At 44.5% G+C, this 21,673-nt stretch overlaps 1 protein-coding gene and 1 pseudogene across 3 annotated transcripts in view; one reads left to right on the top strand and one right to left on the bottom strand.

Moving 5' to 3' along the window:
* Fer (FER tyrosine kinase) overlaps positions 1-11,493 on the bottom strand; it is a 329,360-nt gene extending 317,867 nt beyond the window's left edge. For 2 of the 3 annotated variants that reach the window (XM_036173166.1, XM_036173169.1), the window contains exon 1: positions 11,439-11,493. The gene's annotated coding sequence lies outside the window, so the exon portion shown is untranslated. The remainder of the gene's footprint in view (positions 1-11,438) is intronic. The other variant, XM_036173167.1, reaches the window with a different exon arrangement.
* Positions 11,494-14,143: 2,650 nt separating this feature from the next.
* Positions 14,144-14,671, top strand: LOC118573496 (annotated as a pseudogene).
* The last annotated feature ends 7,002 nt before the right edge of the window (positions 14,672-21,673 follow it).

The following is a 21,673-nucleotide window of genomic DNA, read 5'->3' as shown; positions in this document are numbered from 1 at the left end:
TCCAATGATCTACACGTTTCCAAAGGTACCTTCACTGCCTCCCAACATTTTATTTCTTCTAGATTTGGCACGGTTCTCAATGCTGACGTGACTGCGAACCGACTCTCCATGTAATTTAAAGTGCCATTAAAGCCCCTGCTTCCACTAAACAGTAACTGGGGAGGGAAGGACCTTCTCTCCTGATATTGTTACTGCTCTCCACACACACCTGAGACACAGTAGCCACCAAACAGTGTAACTGACTGAGTTACATCATAAGGTGAAGTACAGTTCTCTCTGGTTAGCACAGAGGGTGTAAAGTAAGGCTTTGAATGAGTCCTTGTAGATGGTGAATGTATAACTTAAAAGGACATTTAAATATGGATTTAATCGTCGATTCTTTTACACTCTTGACAAAAGCATGCCAGTTACACTATAGTAACACAGTAATGGGGGGTCAGAAGACAACTTGTTGAAGTGGGGATCTTCGTCCAGGATACCGATTCCTGGGATTGAACTCGGGTCCTCAGGCTTGGTGGCAAACACCTTTACCAGCTGAGCCATCTCACTGGCTCCCAGTTGTTAGGTTTCTTTCCTTTTTTTCTCTTAGATTTTTTTTTTTTTCTTTTTAAGCAGGGTCTCACTAGGTAGCCATGGTTGACTTGGAACACATCATGTAGACCATGCTGGCCTCAAATTCACAGAGATCTGTCTACCTCTGAGATCCACCTGTCTCTGCCTCCCGAGTGCTGAAATTAAAAATGAGTGCCACCATGCCCTGTATACATTAGTTTTTATTTATGTGTGTGGGTCTATGTGTATGACACATATGTACAAGTCCCCATGGAGCCCAGAAAAGGGCATCAGATACCTGGAAGATAGAGTTACATGCAGTTATGAGTCACCTGACATTGGTGCTGGGAACTGAACTCAAGTTCTCTGGAAGAACAGCAAGTGTTCCTAACCTTCAGTATTCCCATTTTTAAGATTTCTATGGAATAAAATACAGTTAAGTGTACACCAATGTATAATAACATTGTGTAAATCATGTTCCTTCCCAAATACACCCCCAAATCAGAGTAATCCACTCAATCTTAATATTTAAATTTTCACTCTCTTGTCATACTGTAAAGGAGTTATTTAGAACCTCACATTTTTGTCTTTTGCTGTGGTATGGAAATGGTCATGCTCAACACACTACATGAAACAGAGAAAACTATTCAACTGGATCCCATGCTCAATAGTGAGCAGCCAAATGTTTCCTCAAGACAGCTAGTCAAAGTGCCCATGTGTTTTCCCTTCATCTCTAGGTCTTCTCTATAATGTTGTCAATGAAAGGCATTTTCATTAACATTGAATGGATTTATAAAAAAAATGGGTAACAACTTCATGGATGACATGTTCAAACAGAACTTTATTAGACTACAAATGTGTGAGTAAACAGTATATTCTTTGTATTACTTCATATGCATTATCATCCTTACCAGAACCTAGCAAAGATTCCCACAACACAACTGAAAATGTGTACGTCCTTGTAGCACACCTTAATCTTCCCCCACTGACTCTGTTATGTCCCAGGTTCTCATCTCTAACACACTCAGACCAAATGGAATTCCATTTCTCAACTGTGTTTTTCTTCACAAATGGGGATTAGGTGGAACCAGAGAAGCACTTGGGGTGAAGAGTGTCAGGAGAATGTCAGGGTCCTGTAAGTGTGCCCTGTAAACACAGGAGTCTGGACCTCAGCACTGTCTCATTGGCCCTGTTACTTTCCCATGTTCTCTTCTCTTCTCCAGGAAACTTCTCTTTATTTTAAAAATGAATTCTGATCAGATATCTAAAACTATACAACAGATATAAATAAAAACACTTAGTCGTATTTTTAAAGAAAACTAGCCGGGCAGTGGTGGCGCATGCCTTTAATCCCAGCACTGGGAAGGCAGAGGCAGGCGGATCTCTGTGAGTTCGAGGCCAGCCTGGGCTACCAAGTGAGTTCCAGGAAAAGGCGCAAAGCTACACAGAGAAACCCTGTCTCGTGGGGGAAAAAAAAAAAAAAACACCAAGAAAAAGAAAGAAAAGAAAAAAGAAAACTTCTTTCACAGTTTGACCCTGTCTCAAGGCAATGGGGCAGAGAGTGATACAGGAAGACACCCCATGTCCTCTGTGGCTTCCACATGTGCCTCACAAGTGTACATATAGACACACTCACATGCATGCACCACAAGGACACTCGCAGAGACAGACACACAACTACAGCACACTAGCACTGGATGGCAAACGAGGATGGACAGCGAAGTAGCATTCTTACTTCCTACAGATGAAAATATGCCTATACGATAATAATCTAGCAAATTTAAAAAATTAGCATGTGTTGCATGTAAACAACAGACCTGTGTTTATTTGCTCCTGTGACTCTGAAGCTTGCAGCATCCCATTGTATTTGGCTAAGCTCCCTTCCTCTCATCTCCCTTCTACATGCTTTGGGTGACATTGATCATGGGTCTTCTCAAGTTCCTACAGTAGGCAGACGGCCTCAAGTAGTAGTTCAGGAATGTCTGGGACCCGACCTGGACATCTCCCCAAACCCTCCTGGCTGAGGGACCCACAGCCTCATGCTTACTGCTCAAACACTCTGCCACTGAGCTGTATCCCCAGCACCCCTCACCCAACATTTCTTCAGGAAGGAAAGTTCTCTTTCAGCTGAAGGTGCTGAACTGAAAGAGCTTCAGTTCCTACTTAACAATGAACCACTCCAAAGAAAAAGGCAAGGGATGGAAAGGGAAGTGCATAAATTCTGAAAATACACTGTCCTACATCTGCATTCAAGTGTGAATAGGTAAGCTTCTGGAATTTGAAATTACTGCTAAGAAACAATTCTCCGTGCATTACTCATATTCCTATAGAAAGGGCCTCTGAGCAAAACGTACAACGATATTTACAGAGGGACAAAGTTGAAAAGAGAGATGGTATTTAGAGAAAGAGCAATTTAGAATATCTTCATTTCGGCCTTCTCTCCCAGAATGCAAATTCACTGACTATATATGTAACTCTCTGGCCTCATCACAAGACCAATCAAAAAGGACAGGAACAGAGGAAATCCTGCTATGATATTCCTCTGGCTACTATTTTTGCTGTAACTATCTAGGTAGGTTTCTGACACAGGACTTGGTTAGCATAAAAATACAAAACCGTAGCAGGCCTGAGCTGGGGAGATGGCTCAGTGGGTAAGAACACTTGTTCTGCAAAGTATGAGGCCTGAGTTGGAATCCCCAGCACCTCTGAAAAGAGCTGGGCACGCTGCCCATGCCTGTAGCTCTAGCACTGTGGGTGGAGACGGGCAGATCTGCAAAGCTTACTGCCTGACCAGCCATGCTAGACAGCTAGCCTTCACATCGGTACAGACCCTGTCTCAAGGTACTGGGGCAGAGAGTGATACAGAAGACACCCCATGTCCTCTGTGGCTTCCCCATGTGCCTCACAAGTGTACACATAGGCACACTCACATGCATGCACCACAAGGACACTCGCAGAGACAGACACACAACTACAGCACACTAGCACTGGATGGCAAACGAGGATGGACAGCAAAGTAGCATTCTCACTTCCTACAATGATACAAAAAAACAGTAACTGTTTGAATTACCATTTCACTCAACAAATATTTGCTGACAACTATTAGCCATGCCAAAAAAGAAAGAAGGAAAGAAAGCCTGCCTCCGTGGAGATTATATTTTAAAAGGAAAAATCAAAAACATTTTTTAAAGAAGTTTGAAGGGCCAGCTGTGACAATCACTACAGAGAAAAAGGGCTTAGTAAGGAGCCTGGGGGAGATAGACTAATGACCACATAACAAAGACCTGAGGAAGATAAAGTTAGGAATTATACTGAGATCTGGAGGAGGAGCATGGCAGGCCAAGGGGAAGAGATACAGAGTATCTGTTTAAGGCACAGCAAGGAGGCTGTGTGCAGCGACTGGTGGAGACGATGAAGATCTCAGCGAAGATCATGAGGAAAGAGACCAGGACCACAAACCAGAGTTCGTCTGAAGAGCATGTGCTTCACACCGAGCCACCCGGGAAGCCACTGAGGGCTGGGTGGAGGGTCCCCAGTTCTTCAAAAGGATGAAAGGCTACTCTTCAAGAGCAACATACCAGCAGAGAGCCGCACTGGGAGTCATGCTAAAGAAAAATTATGTTGGACTAAGAGGAAGGAAGTGGAGGCATTAAGAATTAGTCACATTTCAGAATTTTTGTGAAGCAAAAAGAAAATGTTGAATGACTATGTGGGAGACATTAACAAAAATGAAGTAAGGATAACTTCAAAGACTGAGATTGAAGCACAAAGGGAATGCTGCCACTTTCAGAGATGGGAAGGACGGCTTTATAACATGACTTCTGTCTTTGGAGGCCACAAATCACCTTGGCAAAGGCAAAACTTTATGTCAGAAATGAAGCAACAAGTCACAGCCCCTTAACATGTGGAACCGAGTGACACAGAGTGTAGGGAACTTGGTATTACTCTACTGCAGGGTAAGAAATCAGCAATACCTAGTATGTAAACTAGCTGGTAAACCACTGCCCCTGTATACCAGAACGAGACTGTGAGGTACTTAGAAAAATGTCAGGATGTTGGCGAAAAGAAACCATGAACAAGGCAACTGATAGAAGAAAGCATTTTATTGGGGGCTTGCTTCCAGATTCAGAGGGTGATCCAGAACCATCACAGCTAGGCGCATGGCAGCAGACCAGCATGGTGCTGGAGAGCTCACATCTGATCCACAAGCAGGAGGCAGAGAAGGAAATACAGGGAATGGCATGGGCTTTTAAAACCTCACCCCCAGTGACACACCTCCTCCAACAAGGCCACACCTCCTAATCCTTCCCAAACAGTTTCAACTGGTGACCAGCCATTCAAACATGGGAGCCTAGGAGGTCATGCTCATTCAAACCACAACCAGCAATTAAGCCTGCATATCCAGGAGGCTGTTCCAAGCAAGAAGTACACTTTGAGTGAAGCGTCACTAAAAAGAAGACCCAGCTGGTAAAGTGCTTGCCACAAGAGCATGAGGACCAGACTTATATCCCCAGCACCCACATAAAGGTAAATTTGACATGTAAAATGAGCACCTGTAAATTCCAGTACTGGGAAACAGAGACGGGGCATCCCTGAGGCTTGCTGGCCACCCAGTTTAGACAGCTTCAGGTTCAGTGAGAAACCCTGTCTCAAACACCAAGTGGAAGCACTTGGGAGATGGCTAAGAAAAAATACTGCTCTTCCAGAGGGCCCAAGTTCAATTCCCAGCACCCACATTTGGCAGTTCACAACTCCAAGGGATATGATATCTCTGTCCTCCAAGGGCATCTGCGCGCGCGCACACACACACACACACACACACACACACACACACACACACACAATTAGAAACAAAATCAATCTTAAAACAAACAAAAACAAGAGAGGGACAACAACTGAGAGGGTGAAAGTGTCTCACAAGCCTGGTGACCTGAGTTCAATCCCAGAAACCCATGGGAAAAGCCAGATGATCCCAACACTCCTGTGGGAAGATGAGAGGCTCAGACAAGACAATCAGAATTGTCTGGACACTCAAGGGCCAGCTACGCCAGACCACAAAGCACAATGCTAGAAATGAGAAAACAGACCCTGACTCAAAATAAGGTACAAGAAATCTCAACTTCAGAAAACTGTCCTCTGACCTCCACATTCCTGCTGCAGCACAAGGGCATGGACCAGAAGAGAGGAGGGGAGGGGAGGGGAAGGGAGGGGAGAGGAGGGGAGGGGAGGGGAAGGGAGGGGAGAGGAGGGGAGGGGAGGGGAAGTAGAGGGGAGGAGAGGGGAAGGGGAGGGGAGGGGAGGGGAGGGTAACCTAAAAGGTGGAGAGCAATAAACTATAAAACACTGACCGGCCTGGGCAGTGGTGGGCCACGCCTTTAATCCCAGCACTCAAGAGGCAGAGGCAGGTGGATCTCTGTGAGTTCGAAGCTAGCTTGGTCTACAGAGTGACCTGAAAACTGGGGACAGACTTTCATTTAGGACAGAGGAATTCCCTTGGTCTCAAGAATAACACGGCAAGGTATGTCTCAGGTATTAGTTACTAATAAGTCATAGACATTTCTGATGACTCTCTTCAATAAATCAGAGTAAATCCAAGTTTGTGCCTCTAGTGACATTACTGTCAATACCTTCATCCTGATATGCTTGAATGGGAAAGGAAGACAGAATCACAGCTGGCATCTAGAAACTTCACACTGTCACACATGTGCTCATCTTATACTGGAGGGAAACATCGAGAATCACTGACTTCAGTCAAAATGTGTGCTGCAGGATAGGTTAGTAATTCATCTAAGATCTAGTGGAGGGCTTACTCCAGTGCACCCAACATTGTAGTGGGTAGCCATCCCAGCATTGGCCTGAAAGTTCCAACCCCCATTGAGGCTTCGGTAATGGTCACGCCCACAAGGCGGGGCTGAGGGAGGAAGATGAAGACCCAGGATAGAGAGGAGAGGTCTCTCTTGGTTCTGGGACCCTGGACGCTGGAGGTAGACTGAGCAGAGTTCTCCAGAGAACACCCCCAGACTGCGCCATACCTTTGCCAGACCCTGCAACCTACCTATCCCTTCATTTGTAAGTTACCCCACAAAATAAACCTCCCTTTTAACTAGGTGGAGTGGCCTTAATAATTTCACCAATACAACATCCATAAGCTGCACATTTTAACTTTTAAGAACTAGAACCCTGCAGGATGGTGGTGGCGCACACCTTTAATCCAGCACTCGGGAGGCAGAGCCAGGTGGATCTCTGTGAGTTGGAGACCAGCCTGGTCTACAGAGTGAGATCCAGGACAGGTACCAAAACTACACAGAGAAACCCTGTCTTGAAAATACCAAAAATAAATAAATAAAAAGAACTAGAATCATATTAGCAAACAGTTTAAACTTTAAACAGATTGAGTGAATGTGATCCAAAGTAGGAGTGCTGATAAGAAATTTAACAAAGTAAAATTTACCTTCTCTCTACTGATTCTAAGTGAATACTTTTGGTTCACATGAAAGGAATTTACAGTACATTCAACCAACAACAAATGGCATCAAGGTGAAATAAAAACACTTTAAGAAATGAACTACTGATCTGATGGCAGGCAGTAAAACAAGACAGGGGAGAGTCTTTAGGGAAGAGCGAGGAAGTAAATAATATGAGAGGTAAATAATGACAGAGGGAAGGAGGTAAAATGATGTGGATGGCTGTAAAAGCACAAGGAAGCAAACCATTAACTATGAAAAAGCCTACAACGCACATGATTCAGTGTATAGATGTACACATATCGTTTTGATGAACTTTCCTCATGCCCTCAACAGCCAAAGACCACCTAACAGACACCGAAGTCCCCAATACCAGAAATGAGAAGCCATCTTGCGCATTGCTGGCCAGGGCTATCAGAGAGACTGCCAGAGCATAGAGCCTATTGCTGTTGTTCTTGGTTACACCCCAGAGGTGGAAGAAGTTACCTCTATACACTTCAGATCAGTTGGAACTGATCTGAACACCTCCTTCCTGAGGACCAGCTTTGTTGGTGCCAGAAGGTGCTTGCCCACGCACCCTGTGCTCTCCTCCCTTCCGCCCTCCCCCCTCTCTTCCTCCTCTCCCTCCCTCCCTCTTTCCCTCTCTCTCTCTCTCTCTCTCCCTCTTTCTCCCTCTCTCCCTCCCTCCCTCTGAAGCTGTAAGTAAGCCCCCAATTAAATCCTTTCTTTTCTAAGAGTTGCCTTGGTCATGGTGTCTCACATCAAAAGAATTCCGACTAAGCCAGCATCATCCTAGTAATACCGGAAGAGATAAAAATTGATGCAAAGAGCTGAAGACAAAAGTCCAGTACTCCCTAACTTCAGGCATTTTTACGTACACTGCCTCAGTGCTTCTGCATAACTACTGTATGAGGTAATTTTATCTTACTCATTTAATAGAAGAGGAAACTATGATTTGATGATATTAAGTAATTTGTCCAAGATCCCACAAAAGAGAAACTGGAGCTCAAACCCAAGTTATATGGCTTCAAAATAAACCGTTCTTCTCTTCACTACACTTTCCCAACCTGGCAAGGAACTCTGTCATTAAAACTTCCAGACTTTTAATTAATACTTACTAAGAAACAAGATAATATCAAGCTTATAATGAATGGTAATAATGTAGACTGAATATTAGTCATAGTTTTATAACTACAGATGAAGATTTAAGAAATAATTACAAGTTATGCATGCCATTATATTCTTAAAGCTGAATATGCAATACCCCTAAAATGGAGATATTTTTCTTAAAATGTATTTTCTTAGAAAGGTACTAAGTGAACTTCAGTTTGCTTACATAACTTTGAATTTCAGGAACTCTTGAAGACCCCATAATGTGGCAGCCATACATCAGCTAACAACACGCATGATAAACTAGGACTGTGCTTGTTCTGACAGAATAAGGAAAAAGTAGCTGTTTTATTCTGATTTCCTTGCTCCAGCTCTAATGCGTCCTCTATTCTGGTCTTCCTCACATCCGGAAGCAGCTGAGTTAGTGCAGCCAAGCCTCAAGCTCAGGCACTCTACAAACATCGGTGCAGATGTAAACACACTGGAACGTATCCACCAAACTGTGCTAACTGCTAGTGTTGTGTGATAAAGGGCAATTCTTAGATATTTTCCAAAACACTAACTATGACAGTAACTCATGACTTCTCTGTATTTCCTCACTGATTTTGAAGAATTCAACTTGAATAACTAAATGAAAATGGGAAAAGGGAGTTAAAAGGAGGGGAGAGGCGGGGAGAGTGGAGCTCTGGGGGAGAGCTAGTGTGCAGCTCACCATCTCCAAGTTAGATGAAGTACTACTCAAATCCCAAAACTGTGACCCGACTTCCTTTGATGTCTCAATGAAACATAGACCACTGTAAGTATGCCAAGACAATAAAAGTCTTTTCCATCTGTAAATTCTGATTAAATCCTTCTTAAATATTTTAGAAATTAGTATATACAAAAATAGACATAAAATCTTTCTTTAAATTAAAAGGACACAAATATTTAGGAAAATTTTTCCCAAGACTGAAAAAACACAATTACTCTGTGTGTGTGAACTAATGCCATTTCCACTTTAATCCTTTATTAGAAACTCAAGTTCTGTAGTAAGATATTCCTTTATTAACACTATGAGACAACACTGATGATAGTTTTAAGTCCTGTTGAAATACTAGTAAACCTAGGAAACAAAGTTTGTCTCCATGAAATAGGTCTAATTTATTTTCTTAAGTCACATTTGCAAATTTTTTCCATCACAAAATGTTCTTCCAAAACAACATGCGTAAGATTGATCTAATGTATTCAGTTACATGATCAAAACACTGAATAACTGAGCATCCTTTTGTTCTCACTGCAAAAGACGTACATCGAGGTGCAAAACTACAACCTATTAACACAAATCCAAGCTTAAAACAAAACTTTAGTTTACATGACAAGCTTGCAGATTATCCTGAGACTACCAGAACCCGTAAATACAAAGATACAATTTTCCCACTCCCTCACCAAACCACACTGAGTGCTTTGTGTAACTGAATTGCTAGTGTCTTTTTCCTGTTACTATTTAGTTTTACTATTTCCACTTATACACAAACAAGCACCTTACAATATTTTGGTGTTCTATACAGTTACATCAGCTTTCCAAATCTGATCATTTCAGCTCCTCTGTTGTTAATATTTACTATGGAACAACTATGTAAAAAGGTACTGCTGCTGCCATATGTAAGTAACAAGTACAACTCACTTTTTTCTGTGTAACTTGAAATTTTTGCTAGCAGAGAAAAGAACTGCAAATCTGAAGAGTTCACAGACAAGTTAGAGCTACATGGTAACTAAGAATGAAATTCAAGTATTTCATCTACAAAAGCCTGGACTATTTCTCCCATGTAAATGACATCTACCTCTGAAGCAGAGCAGAAGCTGCTTTAACAGGACACTACATAATCTTAGCTAGTGTATATTAACACTGTCAATGCAGAAAAGAAACAGATCTTCGCCAAAGGTCTTTTATGGAAGAAAACTGAAAGTGTTTCCAAGAATGCCTATGTACTCTCTTAAAACATCCCCAGGACCTTTGAAAACCCTTCACTCAAGGGCTATCAGAAAATCTTTTCTTGGTTGTAAAAGAGACACTCAACCTTTTCTATCCTGTGGCTCTTCCGAACACCATCATAAACCCTAAGGAGGTAGGTCCACAAACAGTCCCTGCACCCAACAGTGTATTTTTGCAATACTGTGTTTCCTTTTAATCCTGTTCTCATTTCACATGTGGATCGCAAAGTTTTCAGACATTAACCACTAAAATAGTGTTGGCCTTGTCTTCAGATTTTTTTCCCATCAAACTTTTATATATAGTGACTTCAGGTGAGAAATTTTCCTTCAAATGCCTGGAAACTCCTGCACAAGTTAGAGTAGCATGTGTTAAGAGTGAAAGTGAGACCACTGAACGCATACAGTTTCTTCAGAAGTAAAAATATTACAAGTTCCACTGTTCTTACATCATAAGGTGAAGGAAAACGAAAGGCTGCCCTAACCTTAACAAATTTAGATTGCAATGGTATCCCCAACAAAATCACAAATGTCCAGAGTACAAATGGACCACCTGACGGAAACTTAAGTTGTTCAAAGGCGCCCTGGCTCTTGCCCAAACTAACCTCATGTGTAGGAGAGCTTATCCTAAGAGAGTCCAAGGAGGACACGAGGGTGCCTCCAGACACCTCAGACCCCTAAATAGCCCTTGGGTGGGGGTGAGGGTGGGGGGAACCGCCCGATTGCCGGCTTCACACCAGGAGTCTATCTAGTTGAGACTCCTTGAACAAGAGGGGCGGTGGGACGGGAAGCTGGAGCAGAGGCGCCCCACGGTTAGTGAGTGGGTCCTGATGAAAAGGGGCTGCGGGAACACCAGGGTGCCCCCAAGAGAGGGCGGCCAGGGGTGAGGAGCCCCGAAGGGGAGTGGGCACCGTGAGACAGGGGCGATCGGAGCGCCGCAGCCCCCCACCCCGCCCCACGCCCCGCAGACCCGCGACCCGCGACGGGGCGGGGCCAGGCGCCCGCCACGGCCGGCACCGCCCCCTCTGCCTCCTCCGGTCCGGGCGGGTGGGAGGGGCGGGCCTGGCGGGCCGGGTGAGCGGCCGGACCCAAGCCCAACCCGGAGTGTTCCGTCGCGGGCAGGATGGGGCGAGTGACCCCGCAACCCCGGGGCGGGGACGGAGCTGGCTGAGGGCGGAGGAAGAGCCTCCGAGCAGCCCGCGCCCGCTGGGCCAAAGCCCGGCGCCCCGCTGCGGGCGGGGACGGTTGCCCCCGTGCAGAGCTCGCCTTCCGGCCTCCTTCCCACCTCCCGGGGCGTTGCCCCGGGCAACAGTGCCTACCGACGGCGGCGTGAAACGCACCTACCTAGAACCTGACAAGCAGGAGCCCCTCAGACCCGGGAGCCAGTCGCCACCCGGCGTCACGGGGGCTGCTCCAGCCAATAGGAGCCGCCGTCGCGAGTCTCTACAGCCAATCGCGCTACACTCCGGTCTCCGGGCACCCTGAGACCTCAGCCAATGAGCGAGAGCGAGGGGCGGGCGTTGCCGCCGGCCCCAACCCCCTCCTCGACTACCTCCCAGGAGGCGGGCGCGGCCCATTGGCTCGGGCCCGGGAGGGGCGGGGCTTAGCGGGTGGGCGCGGGCTGGGGTTAGGGCGAGAGGAGGCGTGGGCCGCGGCCGCCGCCCTGTGCCGCTTCCCCGCGGGGCTGGTTCTCGTGGGTCTCTCTCTCTCTCTTCCTCGAGGAGCCCGGATCTCCCAGCCCAGCTATCGGGCTGCGCGGCGGAATGGGCGCGGAGGCGGAGGGGGCCTGGCAGGAAACTCTGGGAGGCCCGCAGGGCCGAAGCCGGGAAGTGGCCCGGCCGGGTGATAAGCGGGGGCCGCCGGAAGGGTCAGCCCCGCGGTCGGGCCGGCCGGAAAGGAGGCGTGACTAGATGTGGAGCGCCCGCGGGGTGCGGGCGGGTGCGGCGTCTCCTCCCTACCCCGGAGCGGGCTGCGCACCGGACGGTCCCCTCTTCTACCTTCCCGCGTTTTGCCTGCGTGTGCTGTAACGTGGATTCCTTTAAAGCGCCTTTGCGTTTCTGCAGCGCGCTCAGCGCTGTCTGTGCGTGCTCACGCCTGTGCTCCCCAGTGCCCGAGATGATAACGATCTAAGATTCCCTGGGAAAGTGGATGCTGTGCAAGGTGTATCGCAAGGTCCTGGGAGCGGTCCCCTCGAAAGTACTTACCTCTAGGAAAGTCTGGAAAGCGAGAACTCAACACTGGTTTGCTCTTCCAAGAAGGGCTGTTTTCTGAAGCGCTCTTCGCCAATTTGACGCAAAATGAGTAATGTGGACCGAGCAAATCTTACTAGGTGATCTGGAGCTCTGTGATAGGTGTTACTCGTCACGGAGCGTCACTCCCGTATTGCTGTAGCACGCTTTTTAAGGCATTGTATCTTGGACGTGAGCTCAACCACATTGGTTGTGTGCAACAAGTCTAGCAACTCCATTTCCACTCCCTCCCTTAAACTTTTGAGTTAGGCGAGAGCCAAAGAAAGATGAATACTTTTTATTCTCAATGGTTATTCACTTAAGTCGGTTTCAGAGCCCAAGAAACCAAACATACTGTAAGGACACAAATGTTTAATCCTTACTGTTCAAAATGGATGAGATTCTCTTCCCCTTCTTTTTCTCAGAAAACAACTATTAAGTACTCTTGTCAGATTTATGATCCAGGGATGTCTTTCCCAAGAACTTGGAAGGTACAGGAGTATGAATCAGTGTTAGAGCGCTTAAAACCCTGTTTGAACCCCAACAAGGGTAAGGGAATCCCCAAACAAACCTGGAAACCGGTGTCTTTCAAAGTTCACCGATCCCAGCAGAAATAGCCCCCTATCTCCCAGTTTCTATGGAACACTAGAACTCTACATTGTGAAATTTCCTCGGAAATAAGCATTGCTTTTTCTCTTAAAATACAGGTGGTACCCCAACAACCCGCTATGGATATGACAAATAGTGCCAGGTTCTCTAACCTGAGAACTAGTTATTTTTCATTATGAAAACCTACTGGGTTTTCTGCAGAAAAACGTGAAGTCCGTGTAACTTCATTTTTAATAGGATTAAATTTAATAGGATTGAAAATAATGTTTTCTATGTATTTATATAGTTCTGTAGTTACATGCATAAATAGCCTCCTAAAATGTAAGTTAATTTTCTATAAGCCTTGAATGTTGTATGTATTATGTCAGTGTGAGTGAAATAAATAAAAGTGTGTGCATGTATTAAAGCCATATAACTTGACACTGTTTTACCAAGCGTACCTTTTCCAAGAACCTTAGGCTTCCTGTCCTTATTAAAAAAAAAATTAAAAAAAAAAGATCCAAATATAGGATCATGTGGCTGTGAGTTAGTAGCCTGTGCACCTACATATGAGAATGGAATCCACTTATCCAAAGGAAATAAGAATTTTTTCGGTTCTATAATTATCTATTCTCATCCCAGCTATACGCTCAAGAAGTATAAATTGTCTGCCCTATGTCAGGCATCATGTTAAGAAATGCAACTTGGCAATTCAAAAGAAAAAAAATGGTCAAGTTTACAAAGCACAGTTAGATTTGGCCAGAGAGAGGGGAGGGAATAACACACATAGTTTTACTGCTTTTCCCTATAATAACTATCACTTTGCAATGCAACACACTTAACAAATACTTGTTTCCACTTCCAAAAATTCTGAACAAATGTCCTTGTACAATCTTGTAAATAGATGAAATGAGGAAAATAATTTCCTTTTTAGATGATCCATGGCCTTCATAAAATGCTAGCCATCCTGCAGTTGAAGATACTAGCATAGGATTTAGTAAATCCAATTCTCTTCCATGAAAATTTGTAAACAAATCTGTAAAATTTGAAAACAAAGGCGGTGATGGCACACACCTTTTAATCCCAGCACTCAGGAAGCAAAGGCAGGTGGGTCTCTGAGTTTGAGGCCAGCCTGGTCTACAAAGCAAGTTCCAGGACAGGCTCCAAAGCTACATAGAGAAACCCTGTCTCGAAAAATACAAAAACAAGCCTTTTAGGCCGAGGCAGCCATCTTCAAGTAACTCGCCAAAATGACAAACACAAAGGGAAAGAGGAGAGGCACCCGCTACATGTTCTCCAGGCCCTTTTAGGAACACTGGAGTGGTTTCCTTTGGCCACTTACATGTGAATCTCAAGGAAAGGTGGTATTTGTAGACATCAAGGGATGGGCACTGTCAAAAAGGGAATGCCTCATAAGTGTTACCATGGCCAAAACCGGAAGAGGTTCTATAGTAGTTCCACCCAGCATGCCATGGCATCATTGTAAACAAGCAAGTTAAGGGCAAGATTCTCGCCAAGAGCATTAACGTGCAGATTGAGCACATCAAGCACTCTAAGAGCCGAGACAGCTTCCTGCAGCGCGTGAAGGAGAACAACCAGAAGAAAAAGGAAGCCAAGGAGAAGGGTACCTGGGTTCAGCTGAAGCGCCAGCCAGCCCCACCCAGAGAAGCACACTTTGTGAGGACTAACAGGAAGGAGCCTGAGCTGCTGGAGCCCATTCCATACCAATTCATGGCCTAATGTACAAAAAGAAATAAAAGACCTGGACTGTGAAAAAAAAAAAGAAAAGAAGAAGAAAGAAAGAAAGAAAGAAAATTACAAAAACAAAAAACAAAAAGAAAGAAAGAAAAAAGAGCTGGGCGGTGGTGGAACACGCCTTTAATCCCAGCACTCGGGAGGCAGAGCCAGGCGGATCTCTGTGAGTTCGAGGCCAGCCTGGGCTACAGAGTGAGTTCCAGAAAAGGCGCAAAGCTACACAGAGAAACCCTGTCTCGAAAAACCAAAAAAACAAAAAAAAAAAAAAAAAAAAAAAAGAAAAGAAAGAAAGAAAGAAAGAAAGAAAGAAAGAAAGAAAAGAGAAAAAATTATATCTATAGTACCAGGAACTGCCACCGTTTGTGAAATGCCACATGCCACAGTATTACCTAGCTGTAAGCAAACAAGTCCTCGGTGTAGAATCTATACAAATTAAGTACCAACCAAGTTTTATATTCTCAATCAAGTGACTTTCTCCAGGAAAATGTATATAACATGGACATTAAAACTAGGTAATTGGTTTAAATGTAGTTTAATTCTTTACTTTTGGTTGGTACATTCCTCACCCTATCTCCCTCTCGTTTTCCTGTTTAAAGTTTTCCCATAGACTTGAGGAATCTTGGCTGTGTGCCAGCTTAGTTCAGCAACTCTTCTTCTGTGATCCCTGCTCCTCCCCTCCTCCTTCTCTCGCCCGTTCCTTTCCCTTATGACTGTTCCCTTGGTCACTTTTTAGACCTAACCCCTTGCACAGAGCACTCCTAAAGCAGATGGAGTGATGCGGGGGGGACAGAAGAAAAACTGGCATTTATCATTTTTCCTGTGCATGCTACCCAGGTTGTTTTCACAGGGCATAAACCTCGTTGACTCTGGAGCTTGTTCACTTAAGTGAATACTTTCACTATTGATCATGTCTGGGTGAAGTTCAAGATGTTTGTTGTTTTGGCTTTCCAAACTTCAAAATGCCTATATATGGCTTCCTTTGCGTTACATATCTGTATGTGGGAATAAGGGGAGCAGAGGGGAGAGAGGTGAAGTAGAGGAGAGAAGAAAGCGTCTCTAGTCTTCAAAGGAAACATCAGATCCATGGAGAACACTTCCTAATGGCCCCTCCCAGACAGAGGCGGGGTGCTGCACAGCCTCGGCTGTTTCCCTGGGATCCTTGGCTTTCTGTTCTCCACTGAGAAATACTACCAGCAACGTTCTTTATCAAGACGTGTCCTCTCAAAATGCCCACAGATTATTCAAGGTCTGTCCCTTTAGTAAACCGTTCTTTTCTCAGAACTGACCTACCCTTTCCCTCATTCCCTTCTGCCTGGTCCCCTGAGCCTTCAAAGACAGAGCCTGAATGTGACAAAGCCTGCCAGTGCCCAGAGTGCTGACTTTCCCGTGTGGTCACCTGAGGGCCTCGTAAGAAATGCACAGTACCAGACTCACACTCAGAGATTCTGACCTGGGAAGATCTGTGATGAGTTTTCAAAAAGAGAATCATGTTTTGGAGCCCAGCCAACCTGGTCCACAAGGCGCACTGAGCTGAGGCCACTTGCAGCAGCACCCCCAGAACTCCTGTCCGGGTCGGGGGAATCCAGCTGCCAGGTATCCCTGAAGGCAGTAGTTAGAAGAGAAGCTGTGGAGAGCATTAATTGTTGGAAGTCTGTGTAATCTAAGAAATGTGTAGAGCAGATCCACAGCTCACTTCCTCCACCCGGTTACTAAGGAACAAACATGTTTGCTCCCAGGTGACAACTGGATCCAGAGGGGAGCTTAGTGCTTTCCAGTGAAGGAGAGGAAGAAAGTGCAGATCCACATACTTCTCTAGCTTAGCTCCTGCAATGGCAGGCTCCAGGTGGGGAGGGGGGGGCACACGGGGGGGGGGATGACTTATGTGAGGAGAAATATTTTTATCTCTACTTGGAGAGTCTTCTATCCGACATAACCAGATCCGTTGCTGAATCACGTCAAGAATGATGCCTGCAACCCCTAAGTTCAGCTATAAAAAGACAAGTGGTTACTATCTTGTTTTAGATCCGAAATCATGGAAATCAGACACCAAATGGAAGAGGAGGGGGTGGTGCTGGCACAAAAGAAACCAAAGGAGAGAACAGAAAAAAAAAAAAAAAAAAAGAACTGTGAGTGATTTTCTTCAACACGGGACTGGAGAGATGGCCCAGCCAGTAAGAACGCATACTGCTGTTCCAATGGACTGGAGTTCAGTTCTAAGCACCAATGTCAGGTGACACACAACCACCTGTAGCTCCAGCTCCAGTGGGATCCAGAGCATCTGTCTTCCTTACACACACACACACACACCCCTAATTAAAAATAATAAAAATAAATCTTAGAAAGGAAGATAATACATGCTTGGAAAAAGGTACTTTCCCCCAAGGAAATATTTAGAGAAAGAAATGAGTATGGCTGTGTGCCCTGAGGAGACCAACTCTTTCCTCAACAGCTATCAATGGCCAGTAGTTCCTCCAACAGAGGTGGGGCCTAACTATGCTCCATCCATGCTGGTCTTTTGAATAGCTTGATCTTGTCGGGTCTTGTGCAGGTAACCAGAGCTACTGTGAGCTAATCTGAGCAACAGTATGTAAGGACCACATGTCTTGTATCACAACTTGTTTTGAGTCTGGGGCTCAAAGACTCAATGAGGCTGGCTGGCCAGCAAGCCCTAGAGACGAGCCTGTTTCTGCCTCCCCAGCTCTGGAATTGCATGCACGTGTAGCCGTGGCTGCCTTTAAGTAGGTTCTGGGGTCTGAATGCAGGTCCTTGTACCTGCTCAGCAGTCACTTTATCCATTGAACTGTCTCCTCAGCCCCAACAAGTGAGAGTTAACATTATAAGGAAACGGCAAACTTTAATTTTGTTACCTGGTGTTGGGGATCAAACCCAGGAGCTAGCCCATTCTGGACAAATAGTCAACTACTGAGCTACATCCCCAGCCCTGCCAAATGTTTGCAAGAGCCTGCACCATTTTATGCTCACCCAGAGACATATGACAGCTCTGGTGGCTCCTCGTTATCTACCAGAACTACTGCAAAAAGATTGGAAAATTGGTTTGCTTCCACATTTTGTTTTGTTTTGTTTTGTTTTGTTTGATACAAGGTTTCTCCGTGTAGCTTTGTGCCTTTCCTGGATCTCACTCTGTAGCTCAGGTGGGTCTCGAACTTTCAGAGATCCACCTGCCTCTGCCTCCCGAGTACTGGGATTAAAGGCGTGCTCACCCCCCCCTACCACCACCCGGTGCAACTTTTTTTTATTTGCCTATTTGTGCTGTTTTTTGATACAAAGTCTACACAGTAGCTAGGGCTGGCCTAGAACTTACAATAAAGGCTGGCCTCAAACTTACAGCAATTTACTACTCTGTCCCAACCCCCTAGTGCTGAGACTACCACAACCCGGTTATTCGACCTTCTGATGGATCTCTATTGGTGTGATGCCCTGGCATTAACTTACATTTCCCCAATGACTAACGATGTCGAGCACATGTCTCTGCTTACTTGAGATTCATGTATCTTCTTTTGTAGAGTATATTCAAAGAACTTTTGCCCATTTTTAAAAATGGGTTTTGCTTTCATCTGTTTTTGTTGTCGGCTATTTGGTGGTATGTTCTATGTGTTTGGTTTTCCAAACCCAGAGCCTCACCTATGCCAGACAAGCATTCTGCCACTGAGCTATACTCTCAGGGGTGTACTTCAGAAAGAGCAAGGCTGAAGAATTGAAGACACACAAACACAGGCAATATGGTCAAGTGATGATTGGCAACATTATGAAGACTGAAGAATGGACAAAAGGTGGTGTTTTTTCCAATAACAGTGCTCACATAGTTGATCATCCACAAGGAAAATATCCTATACCTCTCACATTATTCCAAATCAACTATAGACCTAATTGGAAAAAAATAGATGATAGAGCATTCAAAATACCACACTGAAGAAAATCTTCCTGACCTTCTTTCTTATTTGACATTCATAATTTATCTTGTTAAAGTCCAAAGATTGATACTAAAAAAGAACTGGGTGATATAATTTCTTCTTACTTGAAACAGTTTATCATATAAAGTCCCAAGATTGCTACTAAAAAGGAACTGAGTGATATAAATGAACATATTCAATTAAAAAGAATCATTTATCTAAAAATAAATCCCCCAATCATTAAAAAAAAAAATACCTGTGAACCTGAAAGACTTGTTCCAAACAAAAGAACAATGTGAAATGATGTTCCATCAGTCTCCCACAATATTAATTTCATTGTTATTATCCAAGAATTGTTATGTTTCATTTATATAATAAATAATTGTCTTCTAATTGGATTTAATGCAGGATTTCATTTTAAAATATGTATTTCCTTGTATATTCATTGATTTGTTTACCAACTATACATTCTGAAGTCTCAACATTCACCAGCAGTAAGCCTCCCGTTTCAACAGGAGCGACTAGATGATTAAGTAGATATGGCGTTCTAGGCCGTGGAGGGTACTAGAACAGGGTGTGCTGTCGCTAGGGGCAGGGGGGACTTCACTAACAAGGGAGTCTGGAAAGATGAAACTTGAAATGAGACCTGGAGCTGAGGAAGGAGCCAGGTACAGGTAGATGCTGGAACACAATGTTATAGACAGCAGTTAGAAATTACAGTCAGCCGGACTGCCGTGGCGCCAGCCTTTAATCCCAGCACTTGGGAGACAGAGACAGGCGGATCTCTGTGAGTTCGAAGCCAGCCTGGTCTACAGAGTGAGTTCCAGGACAGGCACCAAAACTACACGGAGAAACCCTGTCTCAAAAAAAGAGAGAAGAAAGAAAAGAAGGAAGGAAGGAAGGAAGGAAGGAAGGAAGGAAGGAAGAAAAAAGAAAGAAAGAAAGAAAGAAAGAAAGAAAGAAAGAAAGAAAGAAAGAAAGAAAGAAAGAGGGAAAAGATGAATGTCACAGGCACAGAGAGCCCCATGTGACAAGAGTGGAGTCAGTCAGTCCAGCAGATGGATCAAAACAGCATGAAGAGATAAGACTTCAGGAAGTGAGGCTGTGTTTTATTCCAATTTCATTCTAACTGCAGTGAGAAAAGCCAACAGGGATCTTTGTGGGGCTTATTTTGTTTCATTGTTTTCTCCTCATCCTCCTCATTTTACTCCACCCCTCTCCCATCTCACTCTCTAGCCCCAGACTAGCCTGGAACTCACGACGTAGCCCAGGCTGGCCTTGAACTTGGTGATCCTTCTTCCTCATTTCACCGGTGCTGAGGTAACCATTGTGAACCACCTCACAGGCTGCCAGCGCAGTTTGAAGAGAATTGTATGATCAGTTTCACTTTCCCCTCAAGACTTACTTAACAAAATTCATTCCCTTGCAGGTATAGAAGTCAGGGTGAGTTACATCTTCTCCAAACCAAGGCAGGAAAGTTCTCTTACTTTGAATCTGCAACTTTATCTGTTTCTACCCTATGGACTCAATTTCATAGTATATGAAATATGTATATCAATGGGAAGGCATCTTGGAGGCCATCCTGGAATTCTTCCCCGTTATACTGTGACAATAAAATAGTAATTACAGAATAACATATAACGTAGAAGAAACTCAAAGCAATAAAACTGATATCATAAAGTATTTACTAGTAAACTTGCATAGAAGACATTAAATCACACAAAGTAGAATTTAGCTAAGGGAGCACTGCCTCCAAAATACATCAACAATAAGTAGGCCCGTTAGAGACAAGCAAAGTTTACAAGGCTAGGTAGGAAGTGAGGAGAACCATGCAAACGACTTCAAGGAGAGTCTTGATAAATTCACTGATGCACACGAAGAGCTGAGAATAATAAGAGAATGCAGGCAATGTCAGAGTCTCATTTTGTTTTGCAGTAATGGAGATGGAACTCAGGGCCTATCACAGACTAGCCAGGGACCCTTGGTGGAGCTGCTTCCACAACCCTAACATTAGCTGATTATTTTAATCCTAGTCTTTGGGTTTGTTTGGAGTTGATGGTGGTAGTGGTGACTGAATCCAAAAGAGGTACAAAGAATCAATTTAAAGAAACCCTTCCCTAAACTAGAGAGCTGGATCTGCCTCTATGAGCACTTGACTGCCAAAGAATCAATTTAAAGAAATGCTTCCCGGAACCAGAGAGCTGGATCGGCCTCTATGAGCACTTACTGCTCTTTCAGAATTCAGTCCCCAGCACCCATGTCCTGTGGCTTGCAAGCAACCACTTGTAATTTGAACTTCAGGAAGCTCTGGTCTCAGAGGGCACTGGAACTCACATGCACAAGCCCACTCACAGGCACATAGGCATAACTATTAATAATAATAATTATTTTAAAACAAATCCTTTCTGTTTTAATCCTTCAAAAAATAATAAATTACCTAATCACATCCACATGTATCTGTTTGCTTACCAGATGTTTGTGTATCTACTAGTTAAACCACAATGCAGAGATAATGACTGTCATTATTACTTCCAGAAGCTGGAAAGAGCAAGCTTTGATTGATAAGGAAAAGCCCAGGCGTTCTTTACAGGTCGTTTTCCTGGCAGGATGTCCTCAAACATTTGCTATGCCATGATAGTTATCAATGTCTAAATTTAGAAAGACATTGTTAGTTACCTACTTAATCCATCACTAGTAAACTTTAAAAACACACAGACATTTCAGACATTTCGGTAGTGGTTATGGCTTGGGTTTCGTCGCTGTGGTGGTTTGAATGTGAAATGTCTCCCATAGGATCAAGTATTTGAGCACATGGGTCCCTGTTGTTGGTGTGATTCCTAGAGGTGGTTCAGCCTTTGCTAGAGGAAGTACACCCTTGAGGGGCGATGCACTTTATGGCTTGCCCCACTTCTGGTTCCCTCTCTCTGCTTTGTGTTGGTGATTGAAGATGTGATCTCTCAGCTTCCTGCTCTGGCGGCCTGCTCCAATGCCTCCACCACCATTATGGATTCGCTCTCTGGAACCATAAACCAAAATAAATCCTCCTTTCTCTAAGTTGTCTTGGTCATGGTGTTTTGTCACAGCAACCGCACACAGA

Source organism: Onychomys torridus, chromosome 23, assembly GCF_903995425.1.
Source record: "Onychomys torridus chromosome 23, mOncTor1.1, whole genome shotgun sequence".
Lineage (NCBI taxonomy): Eukaryota > Metazoa > Chordata > Mammalia > Rodentia > Cricetidae > Onychomys > Onychomys torridus.
Note: the sequence above shows the minus strand (reverse complement) of the source record. Positions and strands in the feature narration are given on the sequence as shown.